The sequence below is a fragment of the Dermacentor silvarum genome, chromosome 10 (assembly GCF_013339745.2).
Source record: "Dermacentor silvarum isolate Dsil-2018 chromosome 10, BIME_Dsil_1.4, whole genome shotgun sequence".
Lineage (NCBI taxonomy): Eukaryota > Metazoa > Arthropoda > Arachnida > Ixodida > Ixodidae > Dermacentor > Dermacentor silvarum.
In genome coordinates, this window is record NC_051163.1 from 111,268,182 (window position 1) to 111,282,215 (window position 14,034).

A 14,034-nucleotide genomic window follows, 5' to 3' on the forward strand; every position below is an offset into this window, starting at 1 on the left:
CGGATGCAGTTTACAGAACTGCGATGTCTACAAATTTCAAGCTTACCAAGTTTTCAAAGTTACTTTTAAAAAATTCGGCCCCGAAATCAACATTCCGCTTGCAACAGTCACGAGAATTTAACTTCCTCTCTGAAATGCAACAAATTTCATTAAAATCAGCCAAGTGGTTATCTCAGAAAAGCGTGTCTGCGTTGTACATGTATTCGAATAGGCGGCGGTGAAGTTGGGTGTGAGCTAAAGCTTTCTTTAAACAGAACACCCCAATACAGTGAACTATGGACCTCCTTTTGTATTTATTATTTGTCAAAACTTGTAAGTACGATGTGAAGCAATCAATTGATTTAAATGAAACAAGGACGCGAGAGTCTGCGGGGCTAAATCTGCCGTGAACTTCCTGCAATAAATGACTATGGAAAAATGATATTGCAGGTGATCACATAACGCTTCTTAAGAATTGAAAAAAATAGAGTCCTTCAGTCACTTAACTACGTAATCAATGTAAAATATATGACAGATAGGTGTGTGATGCAACAAAACCAGTGCCGTAAAGCTGCGCCAAAGAAGTTTATTTTGCTCTTCCAATACAGCGGCTATGTTAGCTAAGGAAAAAATAACTATAAAGAATGAGCAGCTGTATTCAGCTAAAATACTCTATTTTATGCATATGTTTTGAAACATTTATTCGAGGCTGCAGCCAGAGGGAAGTTAATTAAAACGTAAATAGGAACCCCTGCGTATGAGAGCTGCTACAAGCCATTGGGCTGCCGTCATATGAAAAACGCACTTATACGCCTAGGCAATCGAAAACGACGCAACAAACAGCATATTATATTCCCAACATGTACCCAATATAGCTCTACAAGTCACGTATACATCATAGATCAGCAAGCTGGCAAAGATCAGCAAGCGACGCCGTTTATATAAAAGCGTGCATGCTTACACGGCGCAAGAAAAAAAAATTGAAATGATAATTGTCTTCACGGGTCGCACAACGAAAGAAATGAAAATAGCACGACTACATCAACGGGCTGACGAAGGCGGTCAAGGCAGGTTGCAGCGTTTTTCCGGGTTCATAGGCGTCCCTGGCACGCAATTGAAGGCTCTAGCAAACTCCTTCGCTTGCCTCATCGCCGAATCGCAGATGGCACCCTCGTTTACAGTGTCTCTACCGGTGCACGCGAAGTAGCAGAGCGCCATTAAGAGGAGCCGAGTTCCGTTGTAGGCGCCAACGCGGGTGTCGTGAGCCGCCGATTCGTACTCGTAGGCGTCCACGAGAACGCCAGCGGTCAAGGCTTGGTTAAGAGCACTGTCTAGCTGGAGGGCGTGAGAGGGGCCCTTTTCGACGCATGCGCTCAGATTCGAAACGACGTCGGAAGTCCTCGCGTCGCCGGCGTAGGCTGTGAGGAGAAGCCAGGAAAGGGCGGAGCCCACCTGACCTCCGAGGCCAGCGTAGTTGGCGGCAGCGGAAAGCCGCACGTCGAATACGGGAAACGAAAAAGACAGCGGGAGCAGCCGCAATGTCTTCGACCTGGAAGATGGCACTGACAGCTCGAGGGAGTTGATGGCACCGACGACTTCGTAGACGTCGTCCGGCACGTTCGAGATTAGCCTGGACGACGAACGCCAATTGTGCAGCAGAGAGTCGGTCAGGTCGGGCACCTCACCCCCACTACCGAGGCAATCGTCGTCGGGCCCGAATGACGTGCGTTTCGTGGAAGACTTCGGATGGCGTCGCCGACCAGTCGGCCACTACCGTGATGTCCTCCTGAAACTGCGACCATTTGGACAGGCGGCGAAGAAACGCGTCGCCGACCGAACGCATGACGCCGTCCGCGCTCGCTCGTGCATCCTTGTGGACCGCTTCGCTCACGTAGTTTTCAAGCAGAGCACCACGGGAGAGGAGGTAAGCCGTAGTGAAGCAGAAGGCATTGTAGCGAACGGAGGCCGCTTCACCCTTGCCACGATAGTAGTTGAGAATCAGGTCCTTGTTCGCGTACAGGGCGGCCACCTGCACCGTGCTCCATGACGTCAAAAGGTGCGTGTCGTTGTTGCCGATTCTGCGCCAGATATCGAGAAAGGCGCCGACGAAGCTCGGGCTCGTGGTCACCAGTGCCACTTCGGTGGTGGCGTTGTAGCCGAAGGCAACGACAGTAGCCAGCCAATCTTCGTCGGAGATGCCAATATCTCGCGGCACGGTCAAGGGCACCGGATACTGAGTGTGGAGGTGGTACTTGGGAACGAGCGCGAGGGCAGTGATTCTCTCGAGTGCGGCGGTCTGAACTAAGCTAGCCTCGCTCTCATCGCTGCCTCCAGGTGCCGAAGGCCTTCCGTAAGCTGTCGAAGTAGACCCTGAATTCGCTTTCTGACAGCGAGTTCGTCGCCGTTTCCACGATGCGGTAGAACAGACGGCCAGGGTTCACCTCCAGCACAGTCTTGTTGCCTGAACACCGGGGAACAACGCGCACGATCACGTCCCACGCGAGCTTCAGAGAGGTGAACAGCAGCGTGTGCAGGACGTCCACCAGGTCGGGGGTTCGCGGCCACGTGATGCCGGCCTCTACCAGCGCTCCCTTGACCGCGGCAAGATGGTCTACGCGACCACTCAGCACGCTGTTGCAGCTGCGGAAAGCGGCAGCCGCTCGCTGAACGTCGTTCTGGCCCGAATCGGGCACCTGGACGTTGCTAATGTGGCTCGTCATTCGGTCCAGCGCCTTCTGGTACAGCGCCTCGCGCACGCTCAGCGCATTGCTTCGCTCCCAGCCGCCGCACACGAAGCGCGCGAAGCTGTGGCAAGGGTTGACCGAGGCGTCTGTGGAGGACGCAAGCAGCTTGGCGAAGTCTTGGCACTCGGTGCTGGCGCACGCTCGGTGTTTTTGCGCGGACTTCTTGGTGAACAGCACGATGGTAAGCACGACCAGAGCTATGACGATGGCGATGTACATGAGCAGGATGAGGATTCCGAAAGGCTGGACTCTCTTCGCCGAGGCAGCCTGGACAAGAAGGAAGGATTTACGCTACGTTCTAGTACACAATAATTTAGGCATTATAGCTAAGCGCCTAATCATGGTCGTTACACACCGAGACACCTAAACAAGAGCATTAGACACCTAGGCGCCCTCTGTCAATGGTCGTCCCCTCGGCGCAGCCTAGCTGACTGGGAATCGGAGTTCAAGAACCTGAATCTCTCCAAGAAAACGTATTTCTTCATTAGGATCTGATTGATATGCGAGAACTACTTATTTCGGGAAATTCTTCAGCGAAATATGAACTTTGCGATTTCTGTGGCCTTGGTTCCTGGGCAGTTTGTTAATTTGAATGGGTGACCATTTCGGATAATCAAATTGGCCGGAGACCTATAGCATTATTGCCATTTAACTGGAATTTGCTAAAGATGTTTTGAGGTCTCACACGTGCTCTTGGGACAAAGGAACGACAACGCAGTAGTGCCAACAGTCAAAAGCGCATTTATTGCACCTTTAAAGAGATACGGATGCAAGGGTTGGCGGGTGGTTTTTTGCGTGGGAATAAACATTAAACTGTTGAAAATGACGAATACAACAAACTGCTTTGAAAAAAAGAACGAGAAGCATCTTTTTTTTTTTTTGCGATTTTCTGTTGCACCCATGGCCTCCAAGCGGCCGTCGGCAGAAGCTGAAATTTGACGTCATAACACACACCCGCGCGAGCGCGGCCAAGGTCGGCCACAGCCATCGTAGTGTTTCCGGGGGTGTAGGTCCCTTGCAGCGTTTCTTTAAACCATTTCGGCGATCTTCGCGCGTGGTCCGTCGGAAACATTATCCCTATCGGCGCTCCACGCAGGTGGTGCGTCTTACATGCGCCTTCCCGCGGTCGTCGCTTGGTATTGACGCGTTCGTCGCGGCGGAAGGAATTGCCCAGACATTGCTGTTATAACAGCATCGCCGGTCGTGACACGCCGTCGCACACGTTTCCCAGAGACGAGAAGGTGCGTAAACTTTGGATACCTGCCTGTTAGTCATCACGCACAGCCTGGAGACCTCTAAAAATGACTTCATTTGCGCGGACCACTTTGTCGACGATGATTATGCGACCAGCCCGGCTGTGCTGAAAAGCCTCGGCATGCCGCTCAAAAGGCAACGTCTAAAGTCTGACGCTGTGCCATCGGTCTTCTTACGAAAACGCAAGGCCGAAAATAATCAGCGGCGCGTTTGAAAAGGGGAGGCGAAAAGATGTCGGTACTGTTTTCGTTCACTCGCAGCCTTCTTGAGCAGGGTGAGAGCGAGGCTGGGGAGAGATGCCGGAGACTGGGCACGGAGGCAGTAATGTCTTTAAAAATGTTGGCAAAGCATAGTAAAACAATATAAGGCTAGCGAGCGCGAGCGCGACTCACGAGATCAGTCCTACATGGCAGCGGGGCAGACACACACACAGCTCTGCTTCTCCGCAGCATAGAATAAATGGGGAGAACTCCAGACAGATGCTCCCATCTGTCGGGCGTCTGGCGAAGTGGACGTGAGAGTCTCGGAGGTACTGATACCTCACAGCCGTTGCTCACGCCAACGGCATAAACTACTATTCAGTCATCCACGCAGTGCTGAAGTACCCCGCAGCTGTCTCGCCTGCGTGCACTCTTGAAAAACCAAGTTTACAGAGGAAATGACAAATAATTCTTGCACAAGTGTCTGGTGCAGAGCGAAACCTTAGCGCTACGGTTCGCGAAAACCTGACCGGCCGCCTGCTCTTCTTCGTCGATTGACTCGGAAGGCTAGTAACCGTAAGCGGTAATATTTCTTGCCAAGTTGGAATGGTCCTCGTCTTCAAACGTGTACTCATCGCTGGTAGAGGCACCAGAACTCGAATCCATGCTCCCGATGGCAGCGTCGGTGCGCTTCGACTGACCACGGCCGGCCGGCTGGCAACCGACGAGGGTGTCGTGACGTCACGCCTTCCAACTCCCGCAGGTCGGGCGGCGAGGCGCGCGCTCACAAAAACGCCAGAAATAAAGCCATCGGCTCAAAAATGAGCTAAGTGACTACTTCTTTTCGGTGTAAACACACACTGAGGATTCATTTGCAGCATTTTCGTAAAATTTTCTGATTTTGCGTCCGTATCTCTTTAATGCACTAATGCTTGTCAGCCGAGTTACTACGCCGATGGGCGCGCGACAAATGGAGGAGACTCGACTCCTCGCGACCGGATAGTGAGCGAATCCGGTGCCCCGTCCACTCGTCCACTCCGGCGCCCCGCTGCGAGGCCTCGCGACACGGTCTCGCAGAGAGCGTGCCCGCGCACGCACGGTAATATTGAATATTGAATACTCGAATATTAAACTTGTATATGTGTGTTGTGAGCGAACGTTTTACGTCAAACTCCTACACTCAGACAGAAGTTCACCGGAATGCAGAGTTTCGAAGTGACTAATCGTGGTGGAACAGCGGCTGCTTGAGGCCGGAGGCAACGTTTCGACAAGAGGTCTTGCTCAAGACAAATCCCTTCGTCAAAACGTTGCCACCAGCATCAAGCATTCCTTGATCGATCCCCATTGGTACGTACGCTCAACAGAATGCAAAAGGTAATAAACAAGAAGAGGCTGTTGACTCATGCACGGGCAAGGGAGCAGGGTGTACTTTCATACTGCAGCTGTATCTACACAAGTAAGTATAAAGTGAGCAGGCAAGTATTCCTTTAGCGTTTCCACATTGTCCGCAGTGTACCTCGTTACATCTTCGCTGAAGTTAGTATCCTGTCGTGCCAACGGTGTCAATAAGCGCTTACGTTCTTGGGATAAATTTAACGGAATAAAAGAAATGCACCGGCCCCCCGTAGTGCATTTCATCTACATAGCATTTCTAGTGCTACTAGCAACCTGGAGTTGTTGTGCTTCACTGACGCTGCTCATAGCGATGAAGAAAAGAAATTTTTACCCCAGGATGACGAAAACAACTTGGAACCAGAGTAGTCTCCCTATATACACTCCTCTAGCTGCATTACGGCGAAGCCGGAACACGATGCAAACTTCAAAAGCAGTGTCAGAAAGTTTGAAATTTTATTTCTCGCCGAGATGAAAAAGCAATTTGGTGAAACTTTCTGAGTTTAGAATTTGTACAATGCGCCATCAGATGCATTGTTTAAAGTATTTTTACTAGGAGCACCTGAGCGTTCAATTGGCGGCTAAACATAGGCAAATAATGAGTTTCTTGCATATTTATCGTCACCGGTGTGCACTGGCGCGCAATATCTGTGTCTGATAATATTTCTCGCACAAGTAAATTACGCACAATTAAATTTACGTTCTTGGATGCAGCGATTAAAAAGAAATCAAATATAGGCCAATTTGCCCGTCTTTAACGGCTTATAAATATGTAATAAGGGCTAATAATCGATGAATGCAATTTTAGGCGTAAGACGTACCTTTGTTACTTAGAGAACAATGTGTCTTTATTTCATTGTAATGGAACGGCAGTTTTTCGCAAGGCATTTTATGACGCGTACTTGTGCTCCTTATGAGAAAGTTCTGGTGGTGCTGAAGCAGCTGGGAAACTTTGGAGAAAATACTTTATTAAATTGCTATTCGTGTTACGCTGAAGCGGCTAAAATATTTAGAAGAAATCGCAGGTGGTCGAGTGCCAGGACTGGTAGAGTTGGCGAGGATCTACCCTCTCTCCACCGTTTAGGTCTTTGAGCAATCAAAGTTCCTGGGGGGTTTCAGTATAAGGTCAGGTGCGCAGTGAATTGAGAACGTTTGACAAAAAACTGTACATTTAAAGGGCAAGTAGAGTTTGGTGCGTGAGGTGAAATTAAAGCGAATCATTTCACATGGCGAGATATTGCTCGCTCTGAACGAAGGGCATAATTGAGGGAAATTGGGTGCGCGGCTCTATCGGTGTGCGATCACAAATAGATGATAATGTCGTATCCTGTCAAGAAATATTCTTAATATTTCAAGGGTGGATCATTTTTGTTGACCAGTTCTTCCTGGCAGAAAAAGTTCATGCTAAAATTAAGCTTCTCTGGTTGAGCGGAGCAGCTAGGGGCCCTTTGTCCGACAAGTAGGAGAGAAGGAACCAGGGATTCGTGCGTTATTTTTGGCGGGTGCCGTAATGGGGACGCGAATTGATTGTCACCCAGCTGGTTCTAACATTAATAGTGGACTGCCAACAGGTTCGCTCCCAGCCTTACTTCCAACACTTACGAGCCGCCCTTTGTTCGCTTATGCACCTGCGTCCCTGAAGGTCATGCGGGCTGCTTTTGAAGTAAGGTAAGAAACCGGGTTAGGTGGCGTTTCATTTTGTTAAACAACGCGAAAGCAGACAAAGGACGCAAAAAGCTGAAAAGGAAATGATGACAAATTGCTTTTCGCACCTTGATTAGCTCGCTATCTCAAATGGTCGAGCGACTACACCGGAAAGGCGTTGATCCAGGAAAAGGTCTCTCTCTCTTTTTTTCCAACTTCGACGTTTACTTTCGGGGAAATTCACATGAGGTTTCCTTTTTAGGTGCCTGTTGTAGTCGGATTGCTGACATTTTTTTCCCTGCGCCTTTCTACACCTTGCGGGCTTCCTGAGAATTGATTTGCCATATCGTAGCTTGATATTTAAAAACTTGGGTAAACATTCGTTGTTTTCCAAAACTAAATATAAAGCCGAGGACTATGGTATAGGCCGCCTGTGATTCACGGTTGCGCTATTTGTCAGGGCATTACGGTACTCACTGCTGTAGCGGGCCGAAGGCGCTGTTTAGAAGGACCATTAGCGCCAGACAGTGGGCGTCTCTCTCTTTCCGGGGGTTCTGATGCTGCAGAATCAGGCCCCGCTTTCTCCTCAGCGTCAGCGCCACGTTGCTGTGTGTCTCCGTCCTCTTCCAACCCGGAGTCTCTACTTGAAGGCCTCGGGTTCTCACCCTTCGCCCCTGTCCCATCGCCCGCCACGGTTGCACCTGGGCACAATTTCAAACATCAGATCACGAGAACCACGCTTGAGAATTGACTGTACTTCGAACGATGCCGGCAGCAAACTACAGTAAAGTCGGCGTCATAAGTTTTGCGGACCAGGCGCCTCAGAGACCGTTGAATTGTCTATACGCGAGAACAATCGGGAGATACGAGGAGCTCAAGGTTTCGTTTGTCACAGACACACAATGTAACAGACAATGAAGCTACACAAAGCGAACGGGAAGTGAATTGTTATGCGAAATTGAAATGTGGGGATAAGCTAAAAGGAATTGAGATTGGACTGGTGGGGACCAAACCCACATCTTCCGCAATGCGCGCTTGATGCATTAGGAATTAAACTATCGCGGCCCAATCCCTCTGGTCACGTTCTTGGGTATTTGTGCACATGATTAGCCCTAGAAGCGTTAGCCAGCGACGCTCATGCAAATGTTAACACTATGAGCGTCCTTCTAACTCCAGCTGTACGTGAGCTTAGAAACGGACAGCTGTTCTAAAAACCCCGATATGCTATGCCTCATGGCACCAACACTGCCAAATTTGACGACGCTGCTATGGAATCTGCGAGAAGAATTTACTAGCAGCTGGTGGCTGTAGCCAGAAAACTCGTTCAAAACTAAGTGGTTAGCTTGCACTAGTACAAGCTGGAAATATGTCATGCTACAAGCCCAAGCTGCGGAAATATTTAGTTTTCTCTCAAGTCCTACGGCCCGTAAACTTTTGAAGCCTACTGAACAAAGCTACTCTAAAATGAAAACAACCCCGACACGACTAATAATGTCTACAAAACCACTCACAATGAAGGTCGAAGTTTATGCAGTAAGCATTGAAGCAATCTAGCGATACACCGTATTACCACCGCAGAGAAAAAGGGCGAGTGACGCGTGTATGCAGACGGGCTCCTTTCTTGCGTTTCCCTCTCGACACGCGCCCCATCTGGTGGCGCTGCCGCGAAGTGCGCGCATGTGAATGCACTATCGATCAAAAAAGTTTACGGACCACGGGATCTCAGAAAACGGTAAATATCCGAGCAGGCTTTAAAAGTCGCCTGCAAAACCGTACATCACATACACCAGTAGAGGCTGGAAATGGGAATACCAGGCTGCGTTATTCAGCTTTCGTTCAGATCCCTTGGTCCGTAAACTTTTTGGTTCGATAGTACATGCAGGCAAGATTGGGTGAACATATGAGGCCGGTGGGAATGCGCCCAGCACCGGAGGATTTTAAATTTTTTTCCCCATTGAAGAGGCGACAGATACCTTGATGCGCATACCCAGCGACCACTGTTGGCGTCGAATAGGTTCACTGAATAGCGGTACAAACCGAGGGCCACATACCCAGTTATACTATTTGGCATCAAAGAGGTTTATTGAAGGGAACCCACACGCACCCACTGTCACATGCACAGCGACCCAAGTTGGTCCAATAGTTGGTTTCGAACCGCGTTCCCTCGGCACAGCAGCCCTATTGCTCTCCCTATTGAACCATGTACTACCGAGTTATCAAAGTTGACGGGAAAATGGTTGGAGACCAGCCAGACAGGCAGGAAGATAAACTACGGAAAGCGCGTCAAGAATCCTAAGAATGCTAATAACATCAAAATTGTTTGTAAGCGGACTCGAGAGAACTCCGTAAGAGCTACACGGATATAATTTACATGGCTCGACAGCGGTGCGGTGGAGATTTATTCCCGTCGAAGTAAGAAACAGCATTACTTTTCTGGTGACTTCTCCCAAGAACACATAGTTATGATAAATCTTGTGATGACCCTATTATACACATGTCACTAGGACTTGCTGAAGTACGGCTAAAAATTGTTTAGGTTTAGATTGTGCATTCTTCCGCACTGTAATTTGTTAGCCTGTTCCAATTCGCAGTGCTCAAATCTTTACAACTGCTTTTTTTCTTCCTGAAATGTTGCATCGTCGTTGTTTACAGTCAAAGTAGCCAAGTAGAGATTTCAGATGCGTCAGTCATGAAAAATGCAAACCGGAAAGTTCAACCTTATAAAAAGACGTAAGCGTGAACCGCGTGCTTAAGCAAATAACGCTCCCTTGCAAGGGCTGTTGAGTCAGAAGCTATATTCCTCAACAACCGGATATACATGGACATTCCAGTGAAATATTCCCAAAAGCTTCTTTGTAAATGATCTGCACTGAACCGCCAAACTATCAGTTAGCTAATTTTGAGGACGGATATAAAGGCAAAGGCATATAAAGCGCCTTTGGCTCCTGTTTCTTTTCTTGTGTATGTATGCAACAAACAAATAAATATACTTATACTAATATACCAAAGTTTTTCTTCTGTTTCTGGCTAAGCAGACATAAGTTCACGATCGCTGGTCTTCAATTTCGCATTGCAACATGCTTCTTAAAGCTAATAATGAAACAGTTATTAAATCTTTAGACTTCATAAATAGCTGAATTTCGGTTACATACACCATGTGATCAAACACACACACACACGCACGCGCGTACGCAAGCACGCACGCATGCACGCACGCACGCGCGCACAAACACGCACACGCACACCGCTGAGATGGCTCAGTGAGCTAAGGAGTTGCGCTGCTGGGCACGAGGTCGCAGGATCGAATCGCGGCCGCGGCGGCCGCATTTCGATGGAGGAGAAATGCAAAAACGCCCATGTGCTTGCGTTGTAAGGTGAACAACTTATCAGTATTCAAGACATCCTAGAAGCTGATGTTCAATATATAACTCGAAACATCATAATTGTGTTTATCGACACCATGATTACACGTCGTATAACGAACATTTCACTCGTGAAGTAGAATAAACGCTGTAGTTTTACCGGCTTTATTACTAATGAGGTGTTCACCTTAGATGTGGTCGACCCTGTACATTATATTGGATCTAAATTGCGTGCCTTGGCTTATTTCTATCGGAATCTGCAATCCGCCGAGGCCCGCTGTCTTCGGTCTTCGTTTCACACGGTCCCATGCTGTTGGCCATCTACGTCACCATTCCCCACTTTCACCACTTTCTGGAAGAACGCAAGTACCACGTGATGACGGACTATGAGCCGCTAACTTATAACACGTCTTCAGCACGAGCTCGTCAAAGTACGTCGTGCGAGAAATACAGCATCTTGCATAAATCTCCGAGTTCACCACGGACATACGGCATGCCAAGGGAACCGACAACACAGAAGCCGATGCCTTCTCTCGTGTTGCGGCGATCGGCACCACTTATACTGCTGTCGACTGGCACACGCTATCGGAGGCACAGCGAGAGAGAGGAGAGAGAGTGATCAAGAGAAGGAAATGACGCTTGACTCTGCAAGGGCAACGACCCTGAACTACGTATAAAAGCGTTGCGGCAACGTCACTCCTTCCTTCGCCTCGAGCATCCACATCCATTCGCGCCGTGCTCTTTGTGGTGCGTTAGGTCTGTGCCTCTTCCGCGCCCTTTCATTTCTCCAACGTGCCGGCGGTCCATTTTTCCCTCTATGCACGACATTGCTCATTCTCGCATACGGGCTACTCAGAAACTCGCCACGCAACGCTCTGTGTGGCCTCGTGTCAATGCAGATGTTTGCCCGTGGTCCCGTTTCCTGTGTTGTATGTCAAGCAACCAAGGTGACCCATCACACTATTGCGTCACACCAATGGTTCCTGCCTCCCGACCAGCGCTTCGACCATGTCCATATCGACGTAGTTGGCTCGCTTCCTTTTTCGCGCAGATACCGTTACATTTTGACTATAGTGGACGGTTTCACACGGTTGCACAAGGTGTTCACCATCGTCGACATCACCGCAGAGACACACGCTTTCGTTTCTTCATGAGTTTCACGTTTCGGCTGCCCAGACATTGTAACGACAGACCATGGACGGCAGTTTGAATCTGCATTATTTGCTGCACTTGCCCACATTGTGGGTGTGAAACACTGCCAAACTACTGGGACACTACTGGGCGCTAACGTAAAGCTATTCCAAATTGTTTTTCTTCCAATCTCCTGACGTCAAATTTACGTAACTACAGGTGGTGACCCGCAGCGTTGTCTGAACAACCCAATCAAACACTCTCCTCGTTTATAGGAGGTCACCTCTGTTCGCTTTCTAAACGAATAACATTGCCTGCAGTGAGAGGTGTTTGTTAGCTAATTGACTTACAAGAGGCGAGGAGCACGCTCTAGTGGAGAGGGTTTCGATGGGGCGGAGCCAGCACAGTGAAAATAGTCACCGCATGAAGAGGGTGGTGCCGACTTCTCCGATTGGTTCGTTTCGCCTTACTTAGCTTGCGGTGGCTGGTCGAAAATCGCGGCGGCGTGCAACGCAAGGATAAGAATGCCGCTAAAACGGATCCTCAGCAAGGCAGAGCGATGGCAGAGCGATGTCGTATGCGTCCCGAAAGGGCTCAATAACGTTTTACTGCCACGCAAAAAATGGTTTGTCATGCGCAAATAAATATGAGCTCACCGGCAGCCTGGTGCGAGTAGCGAGGGCCTGAGCGATCGGCGGGCAGCCATCTTGTATTCCATTCGGAACGGGGCCAGTCTCTGGCTATTCAGAAAAATGTTCAGTTTTGTTCGGCATATTAATGCACATTTTTCGTGTACACGGCATTTTGACGCAGTGAGTTTTCGCGGTTTGTGAGGTCACGTGACAGACAGGCGAAGTGGGCGCAGCCCTGAACATTGGACCAATAGCATAGGGCTAATGGTGAAAAGGCGTCGAATCAGGAATAATTATTTTTCTTTTGTGCGGTTTAATCATGTATAATCAGTGTGTACACGTTATATCAAATGGGGAGCTATCGCTGTCTTCGTGACGTCGCGTGACCAACAGGCGAAGTTGGGAGCGGCCCGAAAATGTTTTGACCAATCGTGGTGGGCTGATTGCAGAATTGGAATAAAAAAGTTTGGAATAGCTTTACGTTATAGCGCCCCTGCTTACCATCCGTCCACTAATGGCACTGTCGAGCGTCGGCAGCTCAAGATGGCCCTCACAGCGTGCCGTGATCGTGAGCACTGGACCGCCCACTTGCCGTTGGTAATGCTTAGCCTTCGGACTGTCCTTCGCCGCGACCTCGGGTGCTCTACGGCCGAAATGGTTTATGGCGCCCGTCTATGTCTTACCGCGTACCTTTCCACCACAGAAAAGACAGCTCAACATCAACCCTATCTTCAAGGCCTCTACGCGACTGCTTCCGCGACATCCAGCCCGTTCAGCCTAGGTCAGCAAAGCAACACATATTCGAACACCCGGACCTCGCGACCGCTAAACGTTTTTCTTAGGCGAGACTGTATCCAGGCGCGCCCGCCTACGACGGGCCCTTCTGGTTCTGCGCCGTTCCACCAAGACTTTTGTCATTTCGCAGCTCGGACGGGAGGAGACAGTCTCTATAGACCACCTCAAACCGCCCTACGTGGAGACACCAATCACCCACCTGCATCTACAGAGCACAGATTACCCAGAGCCTTGCCTTCCCTTACAACCTCAAGAACGTCCGCATCGCGTCCATTTCACCCTTGCGGTCTTGCCTGGGTGCCCTGTAGCGCCCGCATCTGCTACAATACCAGGAGGCGCTCACAGCAAGGACAACGAAGTAAATAAAGATGGTAGTGGGGCGTAGTAGCTCTGCAGCTCACATCTCGGTTATTTTTGCTTTCGTGCTTCACAACCCGTTCATATTTTCCTAATATTTTGCAAAGTTCGCAAATGAAGTCCGTGAACAGTTCACCCGCATGAATCCTGAACTGTAGCTTATGCAGAGCTAAAAACCCAAAATTTCGAAACAGTTTCACCGATGACGTACGCCCCTCAAAACCGCTGCGAAAGGGGCCTGTGGTTGTACATTGCAGCTGTGTAATCACGATGTTTTTGAACACAAAACTTGTTTTTAAACAGGACACTGACAGTACCGTAAAATTAGGAACGTTTATTTCGGGAAGGCTGATATTGCATCAGCGTGCGCGCGCAAATCATGAAGGAGCCTTTCCGAATAAATCCTGTCGCTGTATTTCTGCAAGTTTTGATTTTAAGAACAGCGCAAGTGAGCGTTTACAATACATGCAATGGAGCTCAATGTTTTTATGAAGCTCAACTACCTTCTTTAAAGACCGCTCAGTGGAGATATACTTTTTTTCTT